Genomic DNA, 10327 nt, shown 5'->3' on the forward strand with positions numbered 1-10327 from the left:
AATCAGTCGGTAATTCGTGAAAGCGCTTAACCTGCTGAGTGGGTCCAGCTTAAGAGATGAGTTTTGTGGCCACCGCGTTGGTGGCAAACTCTGCGGTCTCTATTTGAACAGCATTAGGTATTTTTCAAGGGGAAATGTCATGTCCAAGCAGGTTTGCGCTCGAGGCTGCGGATTGAAGCATTTGATTTACCAGGCGGGAGGGAAGCCATGTATAATGCCTTCCTACTTTCCCGTCTTCCTCGTCCTCATTCCTGAAGCTCTCCCTCAGCCAGAAGTAGGGCGAAGTGCATCCTTAGAGATGAGTGTAGGTCTATTTCTCCAGAGATCCTGTTCCTCTTGTGCTCATATGCAGGTCTACATTAAGATACTTGCTTTCCGCGAGTTTCTGCAAGCCGGTAAGGAAAACAAGACAGCGTGGGATGTCCCACTTTTTACAGTGTAACTCCTGCTCGCAAACTACTGTTGCAATCCTCCCTCCCCGCCATTCACATGGAAAGTCTCGCTGAATAATTTCATTGCTCCGAACTCACCAGTTATGTTTCAGTTCGTCATCGGCTTTTGCTAATTTTTCGTACTTTATTTCCCTTTCCTCTAGTTAAATATTTCAAAATGTAATTCAAACAATAGTTTTTTTTGAAAAGTGTATACTGGCACACCTGCACAAAGCAATTTAAGATGGTCTTTCATGTGTCTTTTTAGAGTATTTATCCGTTTTAGACAGTAATTGTTTTCATATCTGTCAATCCACTCTTATTAGGCTATGATTTTCTGTGGATCTAGGAACAGGACAAAATTTGTATTCGTTTTTATATACTGTACATTATAACTGTCTTAACAGGGATAGAAATGTTGGCTTTTGTTTACTGTGTTCTTACTACTTCCCAAGTACTATTCTCAGAACTTTATATATTGCGTATTAAATCATTTTAGTCTTAGAAGGGCCAGTAATTTTAGGAGTGAGGGAACTGAGTTAATTTGCTTGCTCAAAGCTGTGTGGCTAATTAAGTGGTAGAGCCAGTATTTGGTGCCTGAACTGTTTATTTTTATCCCTAGCTTGCCCTTAAGCATCATGGTAGTTGTTCTCAACCTGGAACAATTAGGAAGTAGAGTGGTTAGAAAGGCTTTGGGAGGAACGTAGTTCATTCTACATCCAGTCTATCCTGTGTTCCATTCCTAAAATGCCTAATTCCCTCAACTTGACATCCACTTACCTGAGAGGGTAGCTAGAGATTGGGGAGAGAGCAGCTCAGGTAGTGGGTACAGTATGTGCATGGGAGGCAGAATTACTCTTAAGTGTGTTCAAGAAATCAAATCTATCTAGAGAGGGAGATTCAACTGAGGAGTAGTAAGACAGAAGTATGGAAAACTAAGCAGGGCTAGATTATTAAGGACTGTAAGTGGTAGAGTTTGGGGACTAATTTATATGATAGGTATTGAAGTGGAAATTTTAATCACCTGTTTTGTTTCAAAACTGGAATCCGGAAGGGCTTGGGAAGCCTCCTTAAAGTCTTTTCCATGCAGTGTCACGTAATGGCAATGGTACATGCAATAGCTTAGGTACATGAACCAGACTGGCAAATTGCTACTAGCTGTTGGCTAGGAGCGCAACAAGGGCTTTCACCTGGGGTTTCAGTTCCTGTCCCTATTGGCTTTCCCAAGTGATGATGACTGGGTTTCCAAGCAAGAAGTTCTGCCAGTTTCTTTATGTTTAGGCCAGTAAATTGGAACAGAATCATTTCTACTATATTCTGCTTGAATAGTTGCAGAGTCTGTCAGGATGTGAGACAAGGAGATACAGACCCTACCTCATAAACAGTAGTAAAAAGAAATTTGCAGTTGGGTATGGTGACTCACATGTATAATCCCGGCACTTTGGGAGGCTGAGGCAGAGGATTGCAAGCTCCAACTGGGTTCAATTTTCAATACCATGAAAAAGGGAAGGGAGAATTTTTCACCTTTTTTAATCTAAAGTTTCAGCCTTCACTTGTCCCTTCACCTAGGTACTCTTATTTAATAAACAACCTGAACTGCTGTATATGGCAGCTCTTCCAGGAGAAGTCTACAAATGAAACTCTCATTTACCTGGATTTTTAGGTAGAAGATGTCACATTGAGGGAATTAAGACAGGAATGGAACACAGGATAGAGCCTGGATGTAGAATAAGATACCATATTATTCAAGAAAGAATGAAGTGGTAGTTTGGCTTCCACTACTGTTTGTAAATGATCTGACATATAGTTACATAAATGTATTTTATGAGCTTTCAACTAATTTTTAAAAAATAATTTAAAAAATAATTAACTGAAAATTTTAAAATAATAAACTACTTAGAAAAGGAATGATGACTAATTCATATATCTAGCTATGTATGCCTAAAAAACAATATGCACACATATATGTAAATATGCATACTTATATACTGTACCTAACTTGTTATGTGTATATTCCTTATGGCCTTATAAGAATACATAACTCATTCCTCTATTCCTTTTATCAGAAATGAGTTTGCTGATATAAAACACTAAAGGGAAAGGAGTGGTCCTAAATTTTGTCATTGACATCCCCATCTCCATGTCTGTTTCGTAATTTGTAGGAGGATAGAGTAATAGTATACTTCTGTACTCTTTTTTAAATGCATATAGTACAGATTTGGCTACACCTTAAATACTTACGAGTAGCGGACTATCACATTAACCACTTAATAGTTTACCCTGCGTGTCACTCGAGCAGCATGTTTGTTTACGCACTGACCTGAACATTGCTTGGGCAGGTGTCATTTCAATCGGTCTATTCTTGTATTAAATAAATTCAATAAAATTGTCATTTTTATACTTCCTATTATCTTCTAAAATTTTTTAAAACTTGAGATTTTTGGTCATCCTGCATTTAAATAATTGGACTGACAAGTAATTAATATCCAATACATAGATTATCTAAAAATAAAGGGCTAGGATAGCTCAGTACAAAATCCCTTGGTTCAATCTCCAGTATTGGGACTCACCCCAAAAGATAGCATAATCTGAAAAGTTATCTTCTTCAATCTTTACCATAAATTGAATAATGATAAATCCATTACTTAAGATGTTACCCTTGAACTGACATTGTGAAAACTATATTCCTATTTTGTTGAATTTAAACAGGCATAATACAGAGCCTGCCAAAAAGATGTATATACACTTCAGCAGTTTGCCATACAAACTAATAAATGTCTGGAAGATCTGGCCACTACTTTGAGCACCTCTTGTAGAGGTCAAAGGTAACTTATATTCATCTCATGATGTCTCAATAAATATAGTATTGAAGTATTTATAAAAGTTTTTTTTCTGATGTATACATTTTTTTGGCATTCTCTTTTTTGTTTGGAAGAGTATAAAACAAGTGATGCAAAAGCATTTTTAAGTGATTTTTTTAAAAAGCCATACAAATGGAAGCAGTTTTGAGTGGAATTCATTCAACTTCAAATTCTTTAGAGGAAAGAAATTGAAGTTTTTATACTGATGACAAAAGTATTTGTTTTAAAATATGCTAAAATCTTTTAAAAACACATACTACCCCTAAACCCTTATTTATTATAGTTTTAAAAAAAGAGAATTTGGAACAACTATAGGGACTCCATTTAACTAAACATTATGAAGCACTTTATCATTTTTCTGTGTTCTGTTCTTTACAGGTTTTTCAAAGCATCATAATTATACTGCCGTATTTAGATCAAGGTGCTTGGTATAAAACAATGCTCTTAAGAAAAAAATCTCAACAGTTAAAAAGAAACTCAAAAATAAAAATTGATGATAAGAAAGTGGATTTGTTAGAGAAAGAGATAATGGAAGTATTGTCTGTCATTTAAAATGTTTTCATTAAAAATATCTATCCTATTAAATAGAAGTATGTAAAGACCAAGGGTCAGTTTTACTACACAGCATAGGAATTCATATCATAGTTTGGGAGCTTTTGTAACATGATTTACAAGGTTCTCAGAAAAAAATTGCTCTTTAATTTCTAAAAGTAAGTATTGACCATGAAATTCTTTGGAAAGTAGATGGTCATACAGCATTACTAAAGTGCTAAATGGAAAGGTTAAGAATAAAGTGTATAAGTTTTTATCATATTTGTCTGTTAAAAGAGAACAGAATCTGGTGGAGATTTATTTCTATTAACAGAGAAAAAATAGTTTGGGAAGAGTTAATTTCTCCTACCTTAATTTTGCCCTTGCCTTATAAAAGAATAAATAAATTAATTAAAATTTTTTCTAGATTTCACTCTGCTCATTAGGCAATGCCTATATTTATCTTTCAGGTAAAGTATGTAATAGTTCACAGCCAAAGTGATCAGTGATTTATTTAAAACGTTTTTGACATGATACGAAATTCTGTTATCACCATCATTCAAGGATTAGTATATTTTCTGTCTGTGATAAATATGCACCATTCTTCTATAAAAATGACATACATCTATTAGAAGGTATATGAATATTGTTTGATATATATATATATTTGTGTATGCGTGTGTGTATTCTTGACAAATCTATTGCAAAAGCAATATTCTTTTATGTGATATTCAATTTTCCCTGTGTGTTATATAAGTTCTGCATAAAGTAGTAAATGGCCATATTCACATTTTTGTAAGAAATGATTATTTTGGGGGCTGGGGATTTAGCTCAGTGGTTTCGCCGCTTGTTGGGCAAGCGCAAGGACCCGAGTTCGATCCCCGGTACCAAAAAAAAAAAAAAAGAAATGATTATTTTGGTCAACTGAAATTTTACTTAACACTTCTAGCAGAATACTATGGAGGCTTCTGAGCCACTAAGTTGATAGGAAGTAGAGGAAATCAGTGTCACACAGTCTGAATTATTACTAGTCTGTGATAAAAAGATAAATCTTAACTTATTTCCCTTCAAGACAGAATATGCTTTCTGTTCTGCCACTACTGTATGTATTAATTTGGAACCACTATCTAAGTCTGTTTGCAGAAAATTAGTTTCGAGGAATTGTGTTTTTAAAACATTACTTCTTCATGAGAGGATTTCCCTATGTCTCCTCACCCAAGACCAGGTTTTAGTTTTATGTTTCAATATGGCACAGTAGTTTTTTGTTTTTTTCTTTTGTAATGCTCTGCACACCTCTGATTTGATCTTACTACATTGCTGAGTTACCCAGGCTTGGCTCCAACTTTCGATTCTCCTGCATCAGCCTCCTAGAATGCTGGAATGAGAGTTGGAACACACTGTTCCAGGCAATATTGGCTTCTTAAAATGAATTCTCTTCCTCCAGCAACTCTACTTGGCTCCTATGTAAGGTTAGCCTTCTTGGCAGATTAATAGTATACCTGAGCTTGTTAATTTGATTGAGTCATTCTTTGTCCCCAGGTGATTGACCATTAAATGTGGACAAGAAGAAAAATGTCTTTCATAATGACAAAAAAAATGGTATTACCTTCATTGTTGAAAACAGTACCATCTTCTCTCAAGAGAACAGCTCTGGAGTTCAACTGCTTGGGTTCAGAAATGGTTCCACCTCTTATTGTGTAACTTTGGGCAAGGTACCTAATCTCTATGTCTTTATTTGTTAAATAATGATAATACATACTGTCATAGAGTTTTGTCTAGGGTTAAGTGGAATAAAAATACTTAGAATACTGTATGGCATACAGTACTATTTAAACTTAGCTATTATTATTGCTAGTGTGGCTGTTCACTAGACTTTAGTCTTTTATTTAATAACAAAGAGTAGAAAGCCATAACCAAAAAACTAATTAAAGGCAAAAGGCAAATAAATCATTTTACTAAGACTCTCTTATGCACTCTTTTTTTTTTTTTTTGGTACCAGGGATTGAACTCAGGACCTTGCACCTGCCAGGCAGGTGCGGTATCACTGAGCTAAATCCCTAGCCCTCTTCTGCACTCTTGAAATGACTTATTTCTAACTTTTCCCAACATTTAATGCATCAGTAAGTACATTCAACTTATAAAATTTGATGGACACAGTCCAGGTCATAACAAGGGGTTATTAAAAATTAAAGTACTGCGGTAAAGAGTAATAGAGGTCACAGACCTACCCGGACACAACTACTACACTAGAATTTAGATGAAGTTATTCTAATTGGCACATCATATTTTCATTTTCTTCATAAAATGTGTAAAAGTGATCCAAAAGTTCTTTTTGTATTTCTTTTTAATATTTAAAAACTATATCATAGTACTACTTATGCCATTCTGATGATACATTAATATACACAATGCCTATTTATAGTCGTATCTCAAACACAACTACATTTGCATGCTTAAATGTTATAATCTGTTGTCTGGATTCTTAAAGCATGACAAAAAGTCTACCTTAATCTTTAGATAGTACACCACGATAATTTATTTCTGGATCTTAGGAAGGTATTTTGGTTTAGATCCAAAATTCCTTTAAAAGACTCATGTTCAGAGGTGGGGAATGGTTGGAAGTAGTGGATTAGTGTGGGTGTGACTTAGAATGAGTGTATTCTCTTACCTGGCTTCTCCCTTCGTTCTCTACTTCCTGGCTGTCATGCAGTGAACAGCTTTTTTCAGCCATGCCATTCTGTTGTGCTGTTTCTGCCTTGTAGCCAGTTGACTATAGACTAAGTCCAGTGAAACTGAGTCAAAATAAGCCTCTCCTTTTATGTGTGCTGGGTATTTTGTCCCAGTGACAGGAAAGTGACTAACACAGAAAATTGATACCAGGAGTGGGATTGTTGCTATGACTCTACCTGATCATATATCTTAGAAGCCTTTGGAAATGGTTTGTGGGATGAATTTGGAATGGTTTGGAGATGTTGGGTAGAGAAGCTATGGAATGCTGTAAGCAGACTAAGCGTAAATTGGTGGGAGATTCTTTTCAGAATGCAGAAGACCACAATGCTGATAGAAAAGAAGATAGTAAAGACCAGGCTCAGGAGGTTTCAGTTGGGAACAAGAACTCCACTGGCAGTTGGACTAGAAGCCATGTGTATTTTGCTTTGACAGAAAATTTATCTACATTTTGTCTCTGTCCTGAAACTTTTCGGGAGATGAGGATTAAGGACAGCATAATAATCTAGTTGAAAATTAATAATCTGGTTGAAAGGATTTCAGGGCAGTCCAGTGTTCAGGCTGTAGATGGGTACAGCTGACTACTTTTAGCCAGATCTATAGTATGAATGAAGAGCAAACAACAGAGCTGAATGATTTAAAAAGTTTGCAATTTTTCCAGAAAAAAAGTGCTTCCAAAGTTGTTTCCAAGGAGACTATGGTTGCTGAAAGATTATCATTAAAAAGAAGCCAAGTTTTTGTACAGGGTCCAGAAGACAGATGCCTTGAAGGCTTCACTAAAATCAGCAAGACCCTGCTCAATCTTTTATTTGAGAAGAGAATCTCTGGGATGCCTGCTCATCCAAGGCCTCTTATGGAAGTTTATCTCCGAGTTCAGCCATCCAGCTACTCAGAGGCTACTACAGCCATGGCCCAAAGGAGCCTAGATACTGCTAAAGCTGGTGGCCAAACTTGGTATCATCAGTGTAATGCTTGTTTTTCAAGCATGCAGAATGCAAGAGTAATGGAATTACAGAGGTTTCCATCTAAATTTCAGAAGGAAGCCTGGGAGTCCAGGAAAAAATGTGTGACAGGGTCACAATACTTACCAGGAGCCCATGAGAGACTAGGGCATGAAGCTGTGAAAGTACACTGGAAACCTTTTGAAGAACATAGGATATCCGTTGAGAAAAGCTTCAGGCAGTAACTGGAGCTATCACAAGAGAGAGGCTATTTGGGCTGCAATTGGCAAGGCCAGAGGGGTGGGACTGCATAAGCCCTTTGGAGCTCATATCTCACCTGGGATCTGAATATGCAGATTCTTGGTTTAATTTTTACCTTGCTGGGTTTCAGTCTTTGGACAGTTTCTGTCTATTTTCCTTTTTCTCCCTTTTGGAATGGAAATATTTACCCCGTGTAATTGTATGTTGGAAGTGTTTTAACTTTACTTTTGATTTTTACACTGGCTCACAACTAACAGTTTGCCTTGAGCCTCAGAGAAGATTGTCAGCTGGACTTTTCAGTACTGCTGGAAGTGTTAAGACTTTAGTGACTCTTACAGATGAACTAACGGCATTTTTTCATAATGAGATGAATGTGAGCCTTTGGAGAGCCTGGGGAAAAATTTTATGGTTTAGATCTAAAATATCTCCGTAAGTCTCATGTTTGGATGTGAGGCCTGGTCAAAAGGGGCAGGTCACAGGGTATAACTTGGAAGGATACATTCTTGCCTTGGGCTCTCCCCTTCTCTCTGCTTCCTGGCTACCAGGCTGTGAACAATTTTCCTCTACCATGCCACTCTGCCATGCTGTTTCTGCCCTGAAGTTAGTTGACCATTGATCGAATCTACTGAAACAGTCCAAATAAACCTCCCCTGCTTTAAGTTCCAGTTGTTGGGTATTTTGTCTTGAAAGAAAAGTGGCTGATATAGAAGGTCTCACACAGCATAATCTACAAGTTTTAGCCCAGCCTGAACAACGTAGTGACTTAGCCAGGCCTTGTCTCAAAGTAAAAAAGTGGCTGGGGATATAGCTCAGTACTAGGTTCAATTGCCAGTACCAAAAAAAGAAAGAGTGAGAGAGGAAGAGGAGTGGCCAAAGACCAACCAAAACAGATCTGAATTTGAACTGAAGTTCTGCCTTTTATTACATTGTTTGTGCAATCTCTGTATGGCTCAGTACTTATACATTGATCCACTAGAAAAGCTTTTTTAAAATGTGATCTATTCAAAATGAGGGTTACAAGGAAATTAAGAAATCTAGTTTCTCATTCAGTTTAAATAGAACATGTGACATTACCAAGTTGTAAAATACATGCAATGGCAACTTTATTATCAAAATATAATTATTTCCCAAGAAAACTTGTAGGAAATCCCAAGATTTATGCTTGCTATTGACTGAATTCCATCCCACCTCAAAATAATTTACCAAAGTAGATATTATCTCCTTTTATAAGATACAGATTCAGTATCTTATTTAAGTGGGAGAGATGGAAATTTCACTGTGTCCTTTTCGTGCTTCATTCCATGATTCTAATCAAACTACAAGACTTCTGAGCTGTGTAAAGATCAGTTTTGGAAGATGTAAAACTGAAGTCTGGGGAAACAAGCAAACAAAATTGATAGAAAACTTCCCTCTGTTTTGGAGGAAGTTAAAAGATCCCCATGGGATAAGGATCTGGATGTTACTGATCCTTAGAGATTTGTGAATTCCCATGAGATGGTAATGTAACTTCTTAATGTTCTGGGGTGGCAGTTCTCTTCCTGATTTGCAAAAGGGCTTAGCAGAAATATTGAGTCCCTTTTGGCCATGCTTTTAGACCAAGGTTTATCTGCTGAAAAGACTGGATAACAGAGAGATTTTCTTTAGGTGGTAGGCCAGGGGAATTATATCTCTGATTCATTTAAGAGATTTCGGTGCCTCCCTACATTTTCAAGACTGTTGTCACCTAGGTATTTCAACTGCAGGAACTTAACCTCCAGTGAAAGACAAAAGAAATGGACTATCTACCTTATGGGCTCCCAATACACAGAAAAGAATCAAGAGAACACTCAATTGTTCTAACAAAGCTGTTAGCTAATGGAGCTAATGGAAATACCCCCCCCCCACACACACACACATACACTTTTAATTGCTCCCACAGCAGAGCTTTCTTATAAAATGAATAGCTTAAGGACCATGGAAACAAGGGCTGGAGAAACCTAAAGAGCTCAGTTTTCACAAAACTGTCTAAAATTGCAGTTAATCATTATGGGCCAGTCTTTCAGATTTAGACAATAACAAAGAATAACAAGTTTCCTGAAAGTGATCATGTGAGTAGGACTTAAGATTTTTAATCAACTCAATTAAGTACTGTAATATTATTATTTGATATTTTAAAATTTGGGGGTATTGCTGCACTTGCCTGGCAAGCACAAGGTCCTGAGATCGATTCCCAGTACCAGGGAAAAAATGGGGGGGGGCAGATAAGGTATAAATAATGTTATTTAGATATTGAAAGAGCAAGGTTAGACTTGGATCTTGAATAAAATAACACCCCTTCCAGAAAACAAAATCACAACAGTGATCAAGGAGATTTAAGCATAGCACACACACACATGCACACACATACTAAATTTTGTTGGACCATGGTTTGCAAACAAATAAAAATTAATTGAAGGAGTGGATGGATGAACCAATGAAATGAAGATGGGAAAGAGAACAGTCTTGGATAACTACAGACTTTTTATATGAATGATAAGAGTGCTAGAAGAAGAAAAATGAATAGAGGAGAAGAAATTTTACCAAATACTAAAAGGGA

The 10327-nt window shown here is 36.6% G+C and overlaps 1 long non-coding RNA gene across 1 annotated transcript; it reads left to right on the forward strand.

Moving 5' to 3' along the window:
- The first annotated feature begins 206 nt into the window (after window positions 1-206).
- LOC147825011 (uncharacterized) lies at window positions 207-5636 on the forward strand. The gene is made up of 2 exons (XR_015441573.1): window positions 207-395; window positions 5363-5636. It is a non-coding gene; the product is annotated as an uncharacterized LOC147825011 (long non-coding RNA).
- The last annotated feature ends 4691 nt before the right edge of the window (window positions 5637-10327 follow it).

The sequence above is a fragment of the Heterocephalus glaber genome, unplaced genomic scaffold (genome assembly GCF_053883595.1).
Source record: "Heterocephalus glaber isolate CG9 unplaced genomic scaffold, H.glaber_assembly_v1.0 deba00001523, whole genome shotgun sequence".
NCBI lineage: Eukaryota > Metazoa > Chordata > Mammalia > Rodentia > Bathyergidae > Heterocephalus > Heterocephalus glaber.